The sequence below is a fragment of the Conger conger genome, chromosome 4, assembly GCF_963514075.1.
Source record: "Conger conger chromosome 4, fConCon1.1, whole genome shotgun sequence".
Classification (NCBI taxonomy): Eukaryota; Metazoa; Chordata; class Actinopteri; order Anguilliformes; family Congridae; genus Conger; species Conger conger.
In genome coordinates, this window is record NC_083763.1 from 67,318,712 (window position 1) to 67,336,872 (window position 18,161).

An 18,161-nucleotide genomic window follows, 5' to 3' on the forward strand; every position below is an offset into this window, starting at 1 on the left:
TGCTAATGCTGTCGCTAAGTGTTTGCTAATTGTTTCCCAGGTAGATCATTGACTGAAGTTTTGTGATAGCGGTTTAGCATTAAGTAATCAATAACACGGTCCATTCTGGAAAGCCAGGTACAAAGTTGTCCCAGGATCTGTAAACAAATATGGAAGAAAAGCTGACATCAATGAGTAAAAGGAAGTCTCAATCGAAGGACACAGTGTCATCAACACCCCTGAGATAACACTCTTCCTACAAAAGGGAATGTTAAGGGAACACAATCGTCACCAAATCTGACCCTTCAAAAACAAACCCAAGGTCTTCACAGTCACTTTGCTAGTTGGATTCTAGCAATGACTTCTAACTGATTATGAACACAGGAAATTACATAGTTTATACTTAAGTGGAACGTACACCACGTGGCAAATGTTCAATAAATGAAGACCTAAGGCACACTAGAAGGTAACAGGATTGTAGGTCCCTAAGTTCTCCTGGTCAGTTTTCACATCACACCACAGTTATGGCCTTCTTTTGGCCAGCCAAACCTTGAATACACTACAGTACTGTCTTAGGCACTTGTATACCATTCTGTATAGATAAGATTATTTCAAAAATAATTCAATGAAAGGTCCTAAATAAATGTACTATACATTTTACATTACATTTTAGTAATTTGGCCTAAGACTTCTGCACAGTACTGTATATGCACACAATAATCACCATACACAGATAGTGCCCTGGGTTAAGGCTAACGACTACTGTAATACAAAGATCATGAAGTGTGCAGTAAGTCTATCTGACAGTATATTAAGGAATACAAGTTTCCTGTAATTGATATAGAATTGATTTTTTAACAAGCCTTGCACTCGAATCAATGCTGCATCCAACTTAACATATTTCAAGTGTCAAAAGTTGATATTGAATCTTCAGACCAGAAATACAGTAAGTGGTCAAGACTCAAATTCCTCTTCTTAGTATTAATAAAGAATTACATGATATTGTAACTGCCCTCAAACAGCATCTGTAACAAAATGTCAGCATGAGCCAAATATAGAAGACACTGCAAGTACAACAAGTTTCTGTATGAATGCCACATTGTACAATGGCATATAAAGTATATCCAAAAGGAAGCAAGGTCATGGACTCGGTCGATATCCCATATTAACTTCTTGCCATAAACATCATTCAAGCTATATCTGCAGAGCAAGCGAACAAAAGCCACTTGCAATTGTGGCATTGCACTGACCATCTGTCTCAGTAAAGGTATACATACACATGTGTATGTGCATAAACATATTTAAATATAATACTTTTGTGTTAATGTGAGAGGGGGTCTTTAGGATAGGAGCATAGTGAAATATTTGTTAAAAAACATCCATTTGGTTTGGTCACAGTTGAATATGAATTCTCCCTCAGACGTCAATCATAAACCTTCAAAAGGCAATCCAATATGACCCGTCACCCGGGTCAGCGCCTGGCGTGTTATCTTAGAAGCACCTACAAAGCTAAAGCGGTTAGTAACCTCATCTCTGGACATATTCTCTCACAAAAGGTGTGTCTGTTTACAAAACGCCGATGCCGCGCTGCCCCGGCCGGGGGAGGCACAAAGCCCCAGCGGAGTGATCCAGGCGGGAGATGAAAGACGGGCGGGCGGAGCCGAGGTCCGGGCACCGCGGGCGAGCTGTACCTGCGTGTCAAGGCGCTCGCTCGTCATCCTCCAGACAGGTGGGATCACCGCCACGTGGGCACTGGGGCTCAATCTCAACCCGCCGTGCGTGGGCCAGACCTTTTCATCCGCTTTGATATGCGCACTCCGGCCGGCGCGAGTGATGAGCAGGGACTTGTCAGACCCTTTATGTGATGAACATTGTTTATTAATCACTGCTCTCTGTGATATTTCTCTCACCACTCCGGCACGTGTAATTAAGCTTTAAAGGCGACGGTCTCCGTGCATCTGAGATGCATTTGTTTTATCTCTCGTTTTTTGAAGATTCTTTTTCCCTTCAGGTCAAAGCTGTTCGCTGAAGGTGTTTCCGGTCTTATGTGTCATCATCAACCCCGGCCTGCTCAGGGTAGGTTGAAACCATAGGTTGAAGCATTTTGATCACTTTTTAAGTCGCAGTATTTTCCTTTGTAAAATGCTGACCTAAACATATAAACAAATCACTTGAAATAAAATAAAAAAATATTTATGAAGTTGGTATGAAAAACCTTAGATTTTCATGATATTTTTCCAACCGAGAAAGGAATATTTGGAAACCCATACTGCTGATTCAGTGTCAAGTGCAAGGTGTCAAGTAGGCCTTCAGAGAAAAATGTAAGCAGGTAAGGATATAGGCTTGATATCTGATTTCACTCCACTGCTTTGTGGAAGACCTAGTTTCACCATGACACCAGACAAGCAGGCAGCCGACCAGGCCCGCTTGTGTGTAAGTGTTCTGAGTGACGTCTAAACAGGAAACGTCATCGCAGTATCCCAACACTTCAGCAGCCAACCAACAAGCGTACGGAGAAACGCATCCTGTCACACCGCGCCTTACAAAGTGGACTGTCAAAGCCAGTAAAACGGGCCGGCCCAGCCTGCAGAACACAGCAGCCCTTTCTAAAAGGCAGAACTATTCTTGTGGAAACGGTGTTTTTGTTCCTCCGTTTTCAGACTGTCAGAAGGCAGAGCTTGAGTAGTGTGAAAAGACGAGCAGGCAGCACACCTGTTTACCTTGGCATGAAGTTACATCAATAAAGACAGAGCAGGCAAACAGCCAGTGAGCTGTCACCTCCAGATTCATTCTGCAGGATTCAGGTAACGTCCTTCCACATGTTATCCAGCTAACGCAACCCTGAACATGAATGACTTAGCATCTGCTAGAAGCCAGTGAGCAGTGACTGTGCCCTCAGAAATAATCAACAGTGGTGAAACCCTCCTAGTGACCATTCTGGAAATGCACATTCGTTATGACATTCATGTTCCTGGACATGTGTACTGTAGACACCCATCTCATCTGAAAAATCAACAAATAATTAATTTAATTTATTTTACAAGTGGTGTGAGTGCTGCTGTTAATTGCTATGCACACTGCTCTAAATGTAATCATAAGCACCCTGATGATGTCAGGGGACCACTTCCCTTTTTGATAGATAGACCTAATTAAAACTTTTATGGTTCCACTGTGTCAGTCATACGTGACAGAAATATACAGCAGGGTATGGGGGGGCGGTCTGTCTAATGTCAAACACAAAGACATTTCCTGCAGTGCCTTAGTGGCCACACCTACTTCCTCAGACTAGGCCTGGCCCTCTCTGCTCAGGTTTTATCAGGTCTGGGCTCAGTTTAAATGGGTTTTTTCAGTTTGTGAATAAGTTATTAGTCATATTTCTACTGTGGGTACATTCTCAAACATGGTTCAGCAACCTTTCACTTTTTATCTAGATGTTTGCGTTGCCCTTTAGGTGCAGGTGTGATCTCAGAAGCATTAAGAAAACTTGAATAAAATATTTGGCTTCCAGGTGTTTCTGCTGTATTTCTGTGAGTGGAAATACCTTGCTTCCCTATTCTGCATACTGTATATGAGTGCAATCCAAGCCAAGATCCTTGTTTTTATAATCTTAACTGTCTGCAGCAGAGCATATCAAACCATCCCAGGTTGTCAAACTGACTTTCAAAGGGCTATAGCATAGCTAAACAATGTTTCACCACTGCGGGCTGTGTGAAGTGCACTTTAGAGGTGACAATCAAATGTCATGACAGCCACAGCAGCTAAATCCCTATGCAGCTCCTGATACAAAGCCAGTAGTCCAAAACTCGATTAATTGGCAATTCAAATCCATCAGTCAATTGGTCCAAATGAGAAAATCTGAATGAAAAAGATTCCACAGTCATTTCAAACATGCCACAATCCGATTTAAACACTGATTTTCATCAGTCATGAAAATGCATTGCAAACTAATTACAGTTCAGTAATTAATTTCAGATAACTGAATGCTAGCATTTTAAAAATCATAAAAACATTTTGTTCTTCAAAATTGAACCCTGTTTGAAAAACAATCACTTTCTTTCTTCGTGGTAGTTTGTAAATGATTTAGTTCCACAAGCTTTACTGTTATTAAACAAGCTCAGCAGCCTGAAATGCCATGCACAACACGGAAACCATTGAGCTGCATTAAATACATTAATAAAAACTAAAAACTAAAAACTGCTAATACTGCTGAAACATCCTGGGATGTTTGTCCTCTAGAAGAGTTTTTGTTTTAAAAGGAATAAAAGAAAAAATGGAGCAGACATATTGACTTAACAGTTGGTGTGTTCCTTCATTCTTTCCACCTCATTTCAAGTGGCACGAACTACGCCAGGAAAGAAGATTAGTTACAAAACTGTATCAATTGCCATTTTCATTCCATTTCCGGGGTAATATCAATCTGGATATCATAATTTATAAACCACAGATCAAATTAAACTGTAGCCAGCTATGAGGAGCTGTTGCACATACCCAGAAAACATTTGGTAATCAATTCCTTGTCTCTAGTCATTTTTGGCACCATGTATACATGTCTACACAGAGAACAGGAATTGTAGTGCTGCATGTCATACACACTATTGCTAATTTCCTTAAGGGCAAACAAAATGGTATGTCATGAACTTCCTTTTTTCAATGGGGTGTTGATTAAATACATTATAATTTAATTGGTCTGTAAAGATAAAAGGGTTTAATATGTCAATGTAATTTAAGCCAAGCTCTACAAATAAGCATAAAAAATGAGAAATGATTAAAAAAAGGCACGTTGAGATAAGACAGATAACGGAAACACAGCCGTTCCCCCCTGTACCTTTGGCACCCTGGAAAACAAGTCAATATTTGATGCCAGTTAACCTGTCATCACCATCTGAAATTACAACAAGAGGCCAAAACACTTCTCATTTTGGAGAACCTCTGCATTCTTTGAAGTAGCAAAGGTGTGGTGAATGAGATGCCTTCTGAACAGTTCATCAAATGTGTCATTTAAACAGTGCTGTTATTTTTTTAAATTTTGGTTGGGTTTTTGTTCAGTTGTATTTTTTTTGTTGTTTGTTGGGATTTTGTTTGTTTCACATTTTCACAAAATCTATTGTGTCTGCAGTGATTTACTTTGTATATTCAAAACTAAAAGTGCAGGTTTCTCCTTTACATTCACGCTTAAGTCTAGGCTATACAATTCACTGCAACCCTCCCAGTAAGTTACCAAATAAGTTATCAGCTCTTTGCAACTTTCTGTAGAATATAGTATGCACTGCACATGTCGTCTGCATTTGAAATGGTTAGCTATCCGCCCACGTGAGCACGGGAGGCCTTGATCTTTAGCAAAAAAAAATGTCATTCTGAGGCTGTATGTGCGGTTACAACCATACCTACAGCGATATTACTTCTTACATTCCCGCATTTTCTTTCACAAGAAACTTGCCAAAGATAGGACACTATTTAACAAGCTATGTTAGCTAGCGGTGTTTCAGTGCAAGCTCTGCGACTAGTAAATGTTGGCCCATTTCGGTTATTTCGGTAGCTAGGCCTATTGAGTGACAAAAAAAAAATGTTTTACTTTTTGAAGAATTGTTCACATCATTGAACATTTAGTCAACAAATTTTTACAGTTAAACACAATGAATTAGGTTTGCTAACTATCACATAAGCTAGCCATTATTACATACAGGATAGCTGACATTATAGGTAGGACCTCAAAGGCAGCAATGCATATAACTGTAGCCTTATTTCCAGAAAGAACGCAAAATTTTTTAGCAGCTACTTAAATGACAGCTTGATAATACAACACACCGCCTTCCACAAATAAATAAAGCTGGCTGCCATTGATAACTTACCTCATCATCAGCCATATTTAATTGATGTTTACATTGAGCAATCGAATATTTAGCTTCCAGCATACAGCTATTAAAAAGATCGCCTGGCTGATTTAGCTAATACTGACTGATTAAACGATAATTCAGCAGAAGAAAAAATCGTTAATTTAAAACGACTGACTGACCTGGCCTTTGAAGGAGGCGGGGCTGATATAAAAGAGCACTTGGCCGCGTGTTAATCCACTACTACTACTACTACTGTAAAACCCCCGTGCTAATGTACACAAAAATGTAGGCTACAGCTCCTTGGGTTGCTACATGCATGAGATTAGCTGTGGCACTTTAGTATTTTTGGAAACACAAGTGTTCTGAGTGACGTCTAAACAGGAAACAGTAATGTCCAATATCCACCATTCCAGCTGTTTTCCAAATATAGGCCTACTACAACTAGCGCATTTAACATCCCAAACATCTAGGCTAAATTTTTGCGTAGATATATTGCCAGGATACTTTCTACTTATAAATTCTACAAACTTTCAGCCTTAAAGAAGGAACACCCATTAAAATCATGACATATTAATGTTTCAATATTTCACCTAGTAGTTCTGGATCCAGGGTTTCTAGTAGCTAAACACAATAAAATAACTTTTACTTTTATAGACGATGGTCCGTATTGGTCTCGTATAAACTCTGTTAGAGTTGAATGAACACTAGACATTTTACTGTGTAAATAGCTTGTGCAGGGTTTTGGATTTCACCGGAAAGCTAAAGCTGGAGGGCGTTGTTAATGAACAGCCAATGAAATGAGATCTATTTGTTGGAAGCATGTTCCCTAAAGTGTTAAGGTTATAAGACTTTGGCTAATTTGCATCATTACAGTTTGGAGTACATTGCTAGTGAGCAAGCCAAGGGTTTCCATAAAATGTATACTTACATTTTTATTATTGTTAATAATGTGATAAAAGATTTGTTGGCCACACTTGACTGTTTATCACATCACATTTTGGCCAAATCAAAAATAATGTATGAATTCACTTTTCTTTCTAAGTCTTTTAAACCAAAATTGATGGCATCAAGCATGACACATTTTATTACACAGAAAAGGGTTAGAATTATACATTGGTAGGTTGTGCTGCAGTTTCAGACAGCATAAAAGGCACTTGTGCATTAACCAGTGACGTTACCATAGACATTATGTAACAGTGAGGTTACCAGTCAATAGACATTGTGTAACAGTGACTTTAGCAGTCCATAGACATTGTGTAACAGTGACATTATGTAACAGTGACATTACCAGTCCACAGACATTGTGTAACAGTGACATTACCAGTCCATAGACATTGTGTAACAGTGACATTACCAGTCCATAGACATTATGTAACAGTGACATTACCAGTCCATAGACACTGTGTAACAGTGACATTACCAGTCCATATACATTGTGTAACAGTGACATTACCAGTCCATAGACATTGTGTAACAGTGACATTATGTAACAGTGATGTTACCAGTCCATAGACATTATGTAACAGTGACATTACCAGTCCATAGACATTGTGTAACAGTGACATTATGTAACAGTGACATTACAAGTCCATAGACATTATGTAACAGTGACATTACCAGTCCATAGACATTGTGTAACAGTGACATTATGTAACAGTGACATTACCAGTCCATAGACACTGTGTAACAGTGACATTATGTAACAGTGACGTTACCAGTCCTTAGACAGTGTAACAGTGACTCTGGGAAGGCCAGAGATGGAGCAGGGAGGGCTCTGATACCAAGGACACTTCTGTCACTCAGCATGGTGCTGCAGGACCATGGACAGCACTGGCCCTGCCCACAGACATAGCTGCAGCTGTAGCCCATCATTGATCACTAGAACCACTGGAAAGGCGCATTTCATTTTTTCCCTCCTTTTCTTTTTGAGGGGAGGGGGGGGGTAACCTAAGATTTTACTTTTTCCAAACTGTAGAGCTGCTTATTCCTTTGTTTATCTATACATTCTGGATATACAGTATTTCCCGAAAGTGTATAAGCTGCATACTAAGCTTACGATAATTCTCTGTGCTTTGAATAGTGATGCTGAGGCATTTGCTGAGGTCTTGCAGTGAGGCCAGCCCAATGTGACAGTAAAGGCCATGTTTGGGTAATATTGTGTTACATCTAGTCTCAGCCCACTTCACCCAAGCAAAGCTTGTGACTCAAATAGAAGAATCAATGAACATCTTGGAACATCAGAACCTGGGATGTTATTATGCTTTATTATTTCAGTTAAAATGTATTCTATTGACATCATTTTAATATTTATTTAATGCTTCTTGGACCGTTGACTTCATACTGTAATATCTTATACTATTATTCCTTTAGTTTAAAAATGTTCTGAAGCCCATGCTTTGAGAAGCACATTGATTGATCACTGACTACCACCTGAGTACACTAAAACTGTAAAAATGTTTATTTTATTTTATTTATGTACTGTTAACAGTATATATTAGATGGGTGTATATAAAAGTAGAATAAACAATTTCAACATACATAGATTGAAGGTAATATGCCATGCAGTGCAAATGCTTCTGGAAATACCACAAACCACTAACACTACCAACATCTATAATAGTGCGGTTATATTTGTTGTTTTAAAGATCCTCATGTTTTTGTTATAAGATTCTTGCCAGTGGCTCAGGAACATTTTCACCATGCCGCCTGCCTTTGAGACCCGAACACAGAAATGGCAGGGAGAGGGCTTCCTGAACAGACATGGAAAGTCCCCACTTATGTGTTTATTCAACGGAGCGGTTATGATATTTATACTTATTGCCCAAAGAGCTTGGCATTTAGAGGATTCACCACAAACACATTCCACCAAGCACAGGCAGAAGCCCGGCTCTCTCATTCAGTCAGTAAAAACAGGTGAGTTACAGTGCATCTTTAGGGAAGTCTTCAGGCTTTTTCATTTTAGCCTCTTTGAAAGACTAAACGAGTTAATTGCATTCTGAGGAGAAAAATGACAAACTGCAGCACATCAAAGTTAGAAAGAAAGCTGTTCTACCTTAACCCTCTACACTCAGACCACGGACATAATTGGCTTGATTCCACTGAAGGAATAGAGTGCAAAGTGATAGAGGATTGTTGCATTGTTGGAAATGTTGCAAATAACATTTCCAACAAAAAAACAATATCTGATTCACAGATCGTTTCTTAGCATTCCAAATTTTCTGACAGGGCAATGGATGATTTTCAAAAGCAAGCGTTGCAATCGAATCAGTGAAACCTGCTGAGGAAAGTCTTCTATTTCAGTATTTCAGCATTAGCTTTGTTATGTCAAGCTCTTCATTATTTAAACACAGGATTTTAACAAAATGGGAGGCTCAATTTAATTGAACTGTTACAACTACAATAGGTGACAAATGAATATATTATTTATGTTGGTTTAAATAAAGATACAGTTGAACATTCTTTTATGGGTAATTAGTCCTAATAAGTGAATAATCATGTGATTCACCAGTGCAAAGACATTTTTATTACTTTATGGCAAGTTTACCATTGTCAGAGAGGAAAACGCTCTGCAAACCTAATTTTCTCAGAGGAAAGAAATTCTAATCTTATTACTGTTGTTAGTAAGTCTTCGATTTGAAATAATAAAGAAAATAGCAGGCATACTATAGCTGTTCCGTAAAGAAAGCTTTTCGAAATCAATCCAGCAAAAATACACCTTGCATCTATGAGAAGCTGTGGCAGTAATTGTGACAATGACACTCATGCACAGCAGGCCCAGTTGACTTTGCTGTGTTAATTCCTTCCTAGGCTACCATTTCCTACCATTAAGAAGTTCTATTTTAGGCTACAATTTAGATGATGGATTCTATTGAATTATTGTCCATTATGGTGAAAGAAAGCTATGAAAAAGGTCACATCAGCGCCATGTGAATTGCGGGTTTGTTCACTAATGTCCATGAGTGAAATGCACTTGCCGCACATAATCCAAGAGCGTGTATAGCTACTGAACTAGAGTGGAGAGGTGCACGGAGATATTGTGTTGAGACCTTTGAATGCTTTTGCATGTATTTGTAGCATGCTTTGTACAGCTTTTGAAGCATAAATATGAGATTTTGTATAATAGAAAATTAGCAGAGAATTACAAGCCAGCCAAGTAATATGTTGAAGTTTTGCCTGGGTTAAGTGGTTTCCCTAGTGTTGAATCATGTCCTGAAAAATCCAGCTTTAAGACATAAGATGTGATTGTTTACTGAATATTCTAATTCTGATGTAATAACTGCTACTGCAATGGAGTTACAGTAAGAAAAAAACTCCTAAAGAGTTAAAAGAGCATGCAACAAGTGAGACAGGAAGTAGGTAGTTAACCTGTCATTCTGTTGGAAAAAGGGCGCAGCATGGTGGCGATCTGTGCCAGGGTTCAGCTCAAGCAGTCAGCACTACTGGAAGTAATTGAAAAGGGGAAAAAACTAATGGGCAACACTGCAAAGCCTCCAAAGGCTTGGAAACCATGAAGCCCTGTGGAAGATTAATCAAAATGGAGGATCAATAACTTCTCAAGTGCTAATATGCACTGCCACATTTTGTGATATGTAGGGCACTTTATCATTTTAACCACACAAAGATTTATTGAAAATCCATTGTTAGGTCCAAAGCATGAGGTAATGTAGCACTTAGTAAATGAAGTAAAACCAAAGTCCACTATGATTTGTATTTCATTTACAAAAGACGTGTCTGATCGTTTGAATCTCCCTCTCTCTGAAATGCACCAACGTCTGGGCGGCTGGACAAGTTTTATGTCTTACTTAGTCAGCATGACGCAGACGATTACACCGGCCTATAAGGTCATTTCTTTCCCTTGTCACGATTTCCTCTTGTCAAATAAAAATGAGGGGCACAGTGTTCACTGCGAAGTGATTAAAGGCATATCAGGAAGCGTTTATAGGTATGCCGTTTAATGATTCGATTTCTGTCTACTCCTGTCTCTCACAAAGTAAATGGTTCATAGGTCATTTCAGTATCTGACATAATTGTTAATTAAGTGGCATAGACTTGACCTCTGTATTCCAGAATAGCACTTTCTGCTCAATAATTCATTTTTAAAACAAGGCCGTATTTCATAATGCAGTATATCAACGGATGCTTCTTGGCCAGAGATTCCCTAATATCCAATGTCCAGAATGTCCGGAATATGAGGAATTATTTTGCGCTATCCACCGAGACCAAATAGAATTAGAGGATCTCATACAATCAATCTTTGCTACTGTAGCACAATTATCAATCAATAAACGACAGCCGCTCTTCATTGTGGATTTCTTCTGGAGATAGTAAAGTGGAGAAAAACTTTATTTTCATGGAGCGCATTACTCCCTGAGCATGAAATTGAGCTACCTAAAAAATAGCGGAGTATTTAAGATTGCAAAAAGAAGTATGGTATGTTAAAATAAAAAACTGATGCTCATACAGAAATATAAAATATACAGTAAACACAAACAGATGCAGGATGTAGGTGTGTGCGGTGGAGTATAGTTTATCCTAAAGGACAGTGAGAGTTCACATCCCCAGGAGTACAGTTTATCCTAAAGGACAGTGAGAGTTCACATCCCCAGGTGGTGTGGGGTTGGGTATGACCCAATAACCCTTATTAACCTTAGCTCCAGAACAGTGGGACAGGACTAATATCCCAGAAAACAGAGAAGTGCAGTCAGAAAAGAAGCAGTGTGGCTTCACCTTCTCCAGTACATTTTTCACAAGAGTCAATGAAGAACCATGGATCCAAGCAACACATATGCATTAGTTTATTAGCTGGGTGCATATAGCTTATGCTTACATTATTTTATTAAGATGCATTGTAAAGAATCCTATTAGGATGTTAATTCGCACATTCATACACTGCAGAATTTTTGAAATTAGATTTAAGTTGAATATTAGCTATTTTAAAGTATAGGGAGGGACACTGTCACATTATTACAGCCAAGTAATATTCTCGGTAAAGGCTCACCTCATCTTATCAGGCTTTGCTTTGGAAAATGTAATTATTCTCCAGAGGGCCGCGAAGTAATCACACAAGGCCACTGTGATGACTTCCATATCACCGAGGTGGGAGGAATAATGGTCTCCGCAGCAAATGAAATGAAGCCATTGTTATCGGTGACAAATTCAACCCGGGCTGCTGAGGGGAACGGTGCAAAAATGCCGAAGTGTTGGACTAAATGTCAGCCTTATCCTCCTCCCCTGTCACTCGGAACAATGCTGGCGTATGCTTTCATACAATGCATGCCATTTGGACTTGGTATTGTTTGTGCCTGTTATTCGGCTGGTGGATTCAGTCTAAATGTCCGCAGGAAAAAATGGAAAAATGTCTCATTTCCACATTATGATGCATTGAGATGCAAGTTGCCAAAATGGTAATTTCGTGTTGATAACTGTACAATTCGCCGTCGTAAAAATTCACTGTAACTACTTCATTGGAGTAAAAATAATTACAAGTACAAAGCCTTTGGCTCTCCATCAGTTCCTCTTCATTTCCGTAAATGGTCAGGTTTAACACTTTTATAAGTATTCAGCAGTTAATGACTAAAATGTAAGTTCACAACCCACAAGATTTCAGCACTTAAGTAGCACTTAATGCAGTCAAATGAAATGACGTGGGTGCTGTCTGCCAGCTCAGAGCTTAAACTACACAAGGTAGCGCTTGGTTAACATGTGAACAATGGGCTAATTGACTTTCCACTGGAAGTGTTTTTTGCTGGAACTCTGGACCAAATATAGTAGAGGCCAGTAACCCCTTTGAAGCAATTGAGCCTCTGCAATGTAGGAGATACATACTGTAGGAGTCCATTTTGTTCTGTAAGGTACAGTTCCAGTTACCCAGTGCAATGTACACATTTTTAAAGGGTACAGTTGATATACCTTTGAGATTAATGCTCCACTAGCAAACAAGTGTAAAGATTTTAGGGACACATTTTGCAATTACTGTCCATCCATCCATCCATCCATCCATTATCTTAACCTGCTTATCTTGAACAGGGTCGCAGGGGGGCTGGAATCTATCCCAGCATACATTGGGTGAAAGGCAGGAATACACCCTGGACAGGTCACAAGTCCATTGCCGGGCACACACACCAAACTCCACACAGAGAGGCCCCGGCTGACCGGGATTCGAACCCAGGACCGCCTTGCTGTGTGGCGGCAGTGCTACCCACTGCACCATCCGTGCCGCCTACATTTTGCAAATGTTAGTGTAGAAATCCTGGGTCATTGCATTCCTTAGCAATCCCATGCCATGTAAATGGCTAGGGTGCTCTTTGTCCAGGTCGCTGCTCGAGACTGATGACGTCAGTCACCCACCCACCCCCCCACCCCCCTCCTCTGCAACAGAAGCACTCTGAGATCCATGAAAGACATTTAATGAATGCAAATTATGAAGATCATGCCCACAAATTGCTGGTTGTTAAATTTTAGTTATCTTGCCATTATTGTATTTTAAGACCCTCTGGACCCCTCGCCAATAAAGAAGTAATCACGGTATAGATTTTGTGACACTTCTGATTCATCTAACCCAACGCCGTGCAGGAATATTTAATTAATATAAATCCATTAATTATGTGAAAATTACAATGTGACCTGCTAGCACATTCTGAAATGTGCTGCTTTTCCTCATTATAGTAGCGCAGAATAGGGATGGAGATTATGTCATTTCCTGTCCATTAGCTGCAATGATCCTGTCAATCAAAGTACGTCACATGATGTATAGGGGCTCATTAGACAAAAAGAAAGCTCCCCGGCCCTGGACACATATGTCATAATGACAGTTCATGAGCTGAAGAGTCAGAGCTGAAGATTTGCAATGATTACCAAGACCTTGTACTGCATAGATGTGAGTGAAAAAAACATAACCACTGCAAAGCGATAATTCTCTTGTAAAGTCTTATATTGATTTTCAGGCAATGAATGCGACCAATCTTAATACAGCCCATAAAAGTAGCTTCCAGCCCTTAGCAAAGCATCATGGAAAGTGGAAGTATGCATACTTACTGGTTTTACGGTACAATAATGTATTTTGGATATGCTGATAAACTAAGGCCTCGACTGACTGAAACTTTTTGAAAGAGTAGGGAGACTAACCCTAATTCACATTAAAACTGCTTCTCTATATCTGACCACTTAATCAGACGACCATACAGCTGATTGTCTATGTACTGTAATTCCCTTTAACACTCTAGTCACTTTGATTCGCCAGGTCATTGTCACTGCAAAGGAAAAGCAAGCATGCAGTCAATCTACCTGGTTATATAAGATACTATAAGATAGAATGCATCAAATTTCCCCAAGAACATAAATGGCCTACTTTTCTGCTGCTTAAGAGGGACACATTCGTCACAAGTAGAGATTAGTGGTTAACAGACTTCCCACTGCACTTATGTCTGCGCAACCAAAGCTTCTGGACAGTCATTTGAGCACCAGTCAAGGTTTCGCTAGTCTAAGCCAAAAGGACACTTTTGATATTGTTGTATAATTTATACTGCATGCTCTAATAATTAGTTCAATGAGCATTCGGAAATGATTTTCTAATGTGACATAATTATTTCATTGCCTGCAAAGCTGCTCTCTCACAGAAAGGAGCCTGTTCAGAATAGCAGGTGGTATTTGGGATGCATGTTTGCACTTTTTCAAACAAGCTATGCACGAAGGTCAGAAATGTGCACAACACTGTAATGTAGTGGTGTGACGGATCGGCCAGACTTCACAGCTGATAATTGGTAATGGTAAATTGAGAGGCTCATTAAGTGAATGCAAAATGGGGAGACAAAATGCATAGAAAGGCGAGGGCATTATACAGAGAGGGTAAAAACAGGAGCGGTTAGAGATGAAGATGGGATCACAGTTTTGATCACAGGGTTTGGTTTATGCACTAAATAGTGCTGAATGTGGTAAGATCATTGTCTCATTCTTTGCGAATTTTTAACCAATGATGGTTTTCAGAATGTAAAATTAAGTTGAAGATAAATGCCAGCTAAAATTCAACTTTTTTATTTTTTATACATTCAGTGCAGTCTTTAAATGGCCAAGCACTTTACTCTCACGTAAGACATATCTGAAAATGATCAAGTCCCTTGCTTAGCCTTTCATTTGTATTTTGCAAACTATAAGATGGCATCATGAGCACAGCACATTATCAGTGGCCTACACTCGCACAGACTTGGAGAAAGACAGCTTTAGGAGTCCCTGAGATCGCCAGAGACATGGCTCAACGCATGCCTCCAAATTCCACAGTCACGGGTCAAGTCCAAGGTGAAAAGAGGACAGACAGGCTTTGAAAGGTACTGAATTTGTTTTATAGATAGATGGACAGGTTGACAGTGGCTAAATCAAAAACCTGTTAACGGACTGACAAACATAGATGCAGATAAGAAGTTGACGGATCAACAGGGGAACACATTAAGTGGATGTACTGGCAGTGATATGGATACAAGGGATTATGCTACATTGTCATGTCTGCATATTTAAAGTAAACACGTGTTCACTTTGTATAACAAATACACAGCGCTTTTCCAGATTATATTTTTACCACTGTCTTTTTTTCCAGCATTAAATTTAACTGTGGGATCAACCTTGAAATGAGAATGCATGTGTTTTCCTTCATGAAACCATTGTGAACCAACAGGAATGATAAACCATTGTTGACATACGTGGTGAAACACCTTTGACTTTTTCAGGGTGATGAAAGTACTGTTGAACGTAGGCAATGAATGCATTCTTGATTTATCTCTGCGGCTTTGTGTGACAAGAGAGATATGGTCTTCAGCTGCTTCAGCTATGACAATAATGTAGACCTAATCAATATATGGACTTTAAGCAGTAAAATTAATTAGATTGAATAGCCATATCAAAAGCTTTCATGGAATACAGCCCGAGCGTGGGGCTGAATAAGCCGTTGCACACCTTATTTTGAAAGCATTGTTGTGGATATTCTTTCTTGAAAACGTGATGAAAAGGTTCAGTGATTTAATTCCAACAGAACAGTGTTCTGCTTTGATGGTGCACTAGCTTTGATGCTGGTGGAAAAAAAATTCAAGGAATGCACACAAACTCATTAGAAAACATATAGGAGTATCATTTAACATCAGCACTCAGTCTCATCCACTGTTGTGTTGTTATGATATCAGAAAAAAGGCTTCTTCAGGTTCTCGTCATCACACACAAGCACAGATTAAGTACATGTCTGTTATATCAGACTTGTCCAATATATAACTTATCAGGATTCATTATACTGATGTGAAGTTCCACAACAAAATTAGTGTTTATATTGTTGTACATTGTTTATTTGTGTATATTTTTTGGTTTCCTTGTCAAGCTCGCAAAGCTTTGGTTTGATATAATCAATGAGCAATCATTGGTTTTGATATGAATAACACTAAGCAAAATGTCAAAGAAAGTCAAAAAATACTTTTCCTGCCACTATTTAATCACTGTATATTGTTTATGAAGGGGAGAAACTTTTAAAATGCAAGTAAAATCATTCTTTAAAGACACAATATATTCCGCATGTTCTGTTTTCTCACTGCAATAAAATGAAAGGGTATTAGAAATGGTCTCAATATATGCAGACACATTTCCCAATCATATCTTTAAAATGTCACCATCCATTGCTGTGAAAGGTTGTCTGATAAGATGACTCAAGATGACTAAATGTGTCTCATAAGTGAACCACAGCCTTTAAATGTCAGTATTTGTATATCATTCGCTTCATTAATACAAGTCCATTCGGTCAAATAAATTCATTTTTGGGTTATGAAATGCCAAAACAAACTAAGCACAATAATATTATTTATATCAAATATTACTATTGCAACTAGTGTTTGTATGTATTTATATGATCCTCTTGTTTTCTGTCTTCAGAACATTCCAGAACAGTAAGCCCTGATGAATGCATAGTCTCTTTTAAACCGCTCTCAGCTTTCAGAGAGCCACTGAATTTGGCCATTTTTGCACAGTTGTCTCACCGGTAGAGCACCCTCTGGTGATGGTTGGCCGTGCTCAGAGCCGCACGCTGCTCGGACTTAAACAGGAGCAACGTCTCATAGAACGCTACACTCAAACCATCCCGCAATCAGGAGAGCCGAAGTGAACATTCTGTGCTATGTTCACTTTCATTGCTTTGGTTTTTCTTGCTTTCTTTTGACGTCTGGAAATGTTATTGTTCAAATGGCATACCCTGTGTGGCTTTTTGAACAGAGATAAATAGTGGGATTATTTTTTTTTTTCTTTTCAAGCTGTCTGTGCTTCGCAAAGTTTGCTAAGGGGTTCAGAGAAGGGTTCTCTTTCAAGGCTTTGCAATGGCAACCAGCCCCCCCTCCCCCCCCCCCTTCTTAAGTCATCAGCTCTTTGCACGACAAGGTGAGTTTTCAGAATACCACAGATCAGGTAAAGAGGTTCAGGGAGAAGAAAGTTAAATAAAAAGCTCTTTAAAATGGTATTCATAAAAAAAAGACAAACAGTGTCCCTGTGGAAAATAAAAGGACACAGTGAAATTCATTCTGATGACAGTTTTAAGAAAGCAGCTTTTATGTTGCGCTGAGCCCATCTGGGCTGAGTCTTTTAACTGTGATTGTTTACCTAAAAATACAAGCAAAGGCCAGGATCTGGCCTTGCAGAAGCGGCCCCTTTGACTGAACGTTGAATCCTTAACTAATAAATTGTTCTGCATTTTGTCTAGGCCTGGTCTTGAGGAATGGAAAAGCAAGTGTCCTCCAAAAGCATGAGTCAGATTGTGTTGTCTTAGAGGGCTCTGTGAGTGACAGGCCTCAGTACAGGTAGTGGCTTCAGCCCATCTGTTTTCCTGAGTCTTCCTTCACATCAAAGTCAAAAGCATTTTTCAAATGACACACACTGGCGTGATATGGTTGAACAAACACAAAATGACTTTCATTAGCCCACAAAAAGGGCTTTGGGTCCTGTGTATACGCGTTTACGCTCCCCGCCTTGACCGTCTGAAGGAATGACTTTATCTTCCCACGCAGGACTGAAAGGCTTGAGATGTATGGAATGGAAAAAGAAAAATGAAAAGAAAAATGTGAATTTAATTAATGTATTACTTATTAATTTACCATTTTATACTATTCATTTTCTAAGATGCCGTGATTCCCTCTTGTCTCTAACACCAAAACTAAAGTAAACAAATAAATTATTCTATCCATTACATTACATTACATTATTGGCATTTGGCAGACGCTCTTATCCAGAGCGACGTAGAACAAAATCTATCCAATCTCCTCTCTTCTTCAAACATGTTTTAAGTATATATATATATATATATATATATAGATTATATAGATATATATACATTAA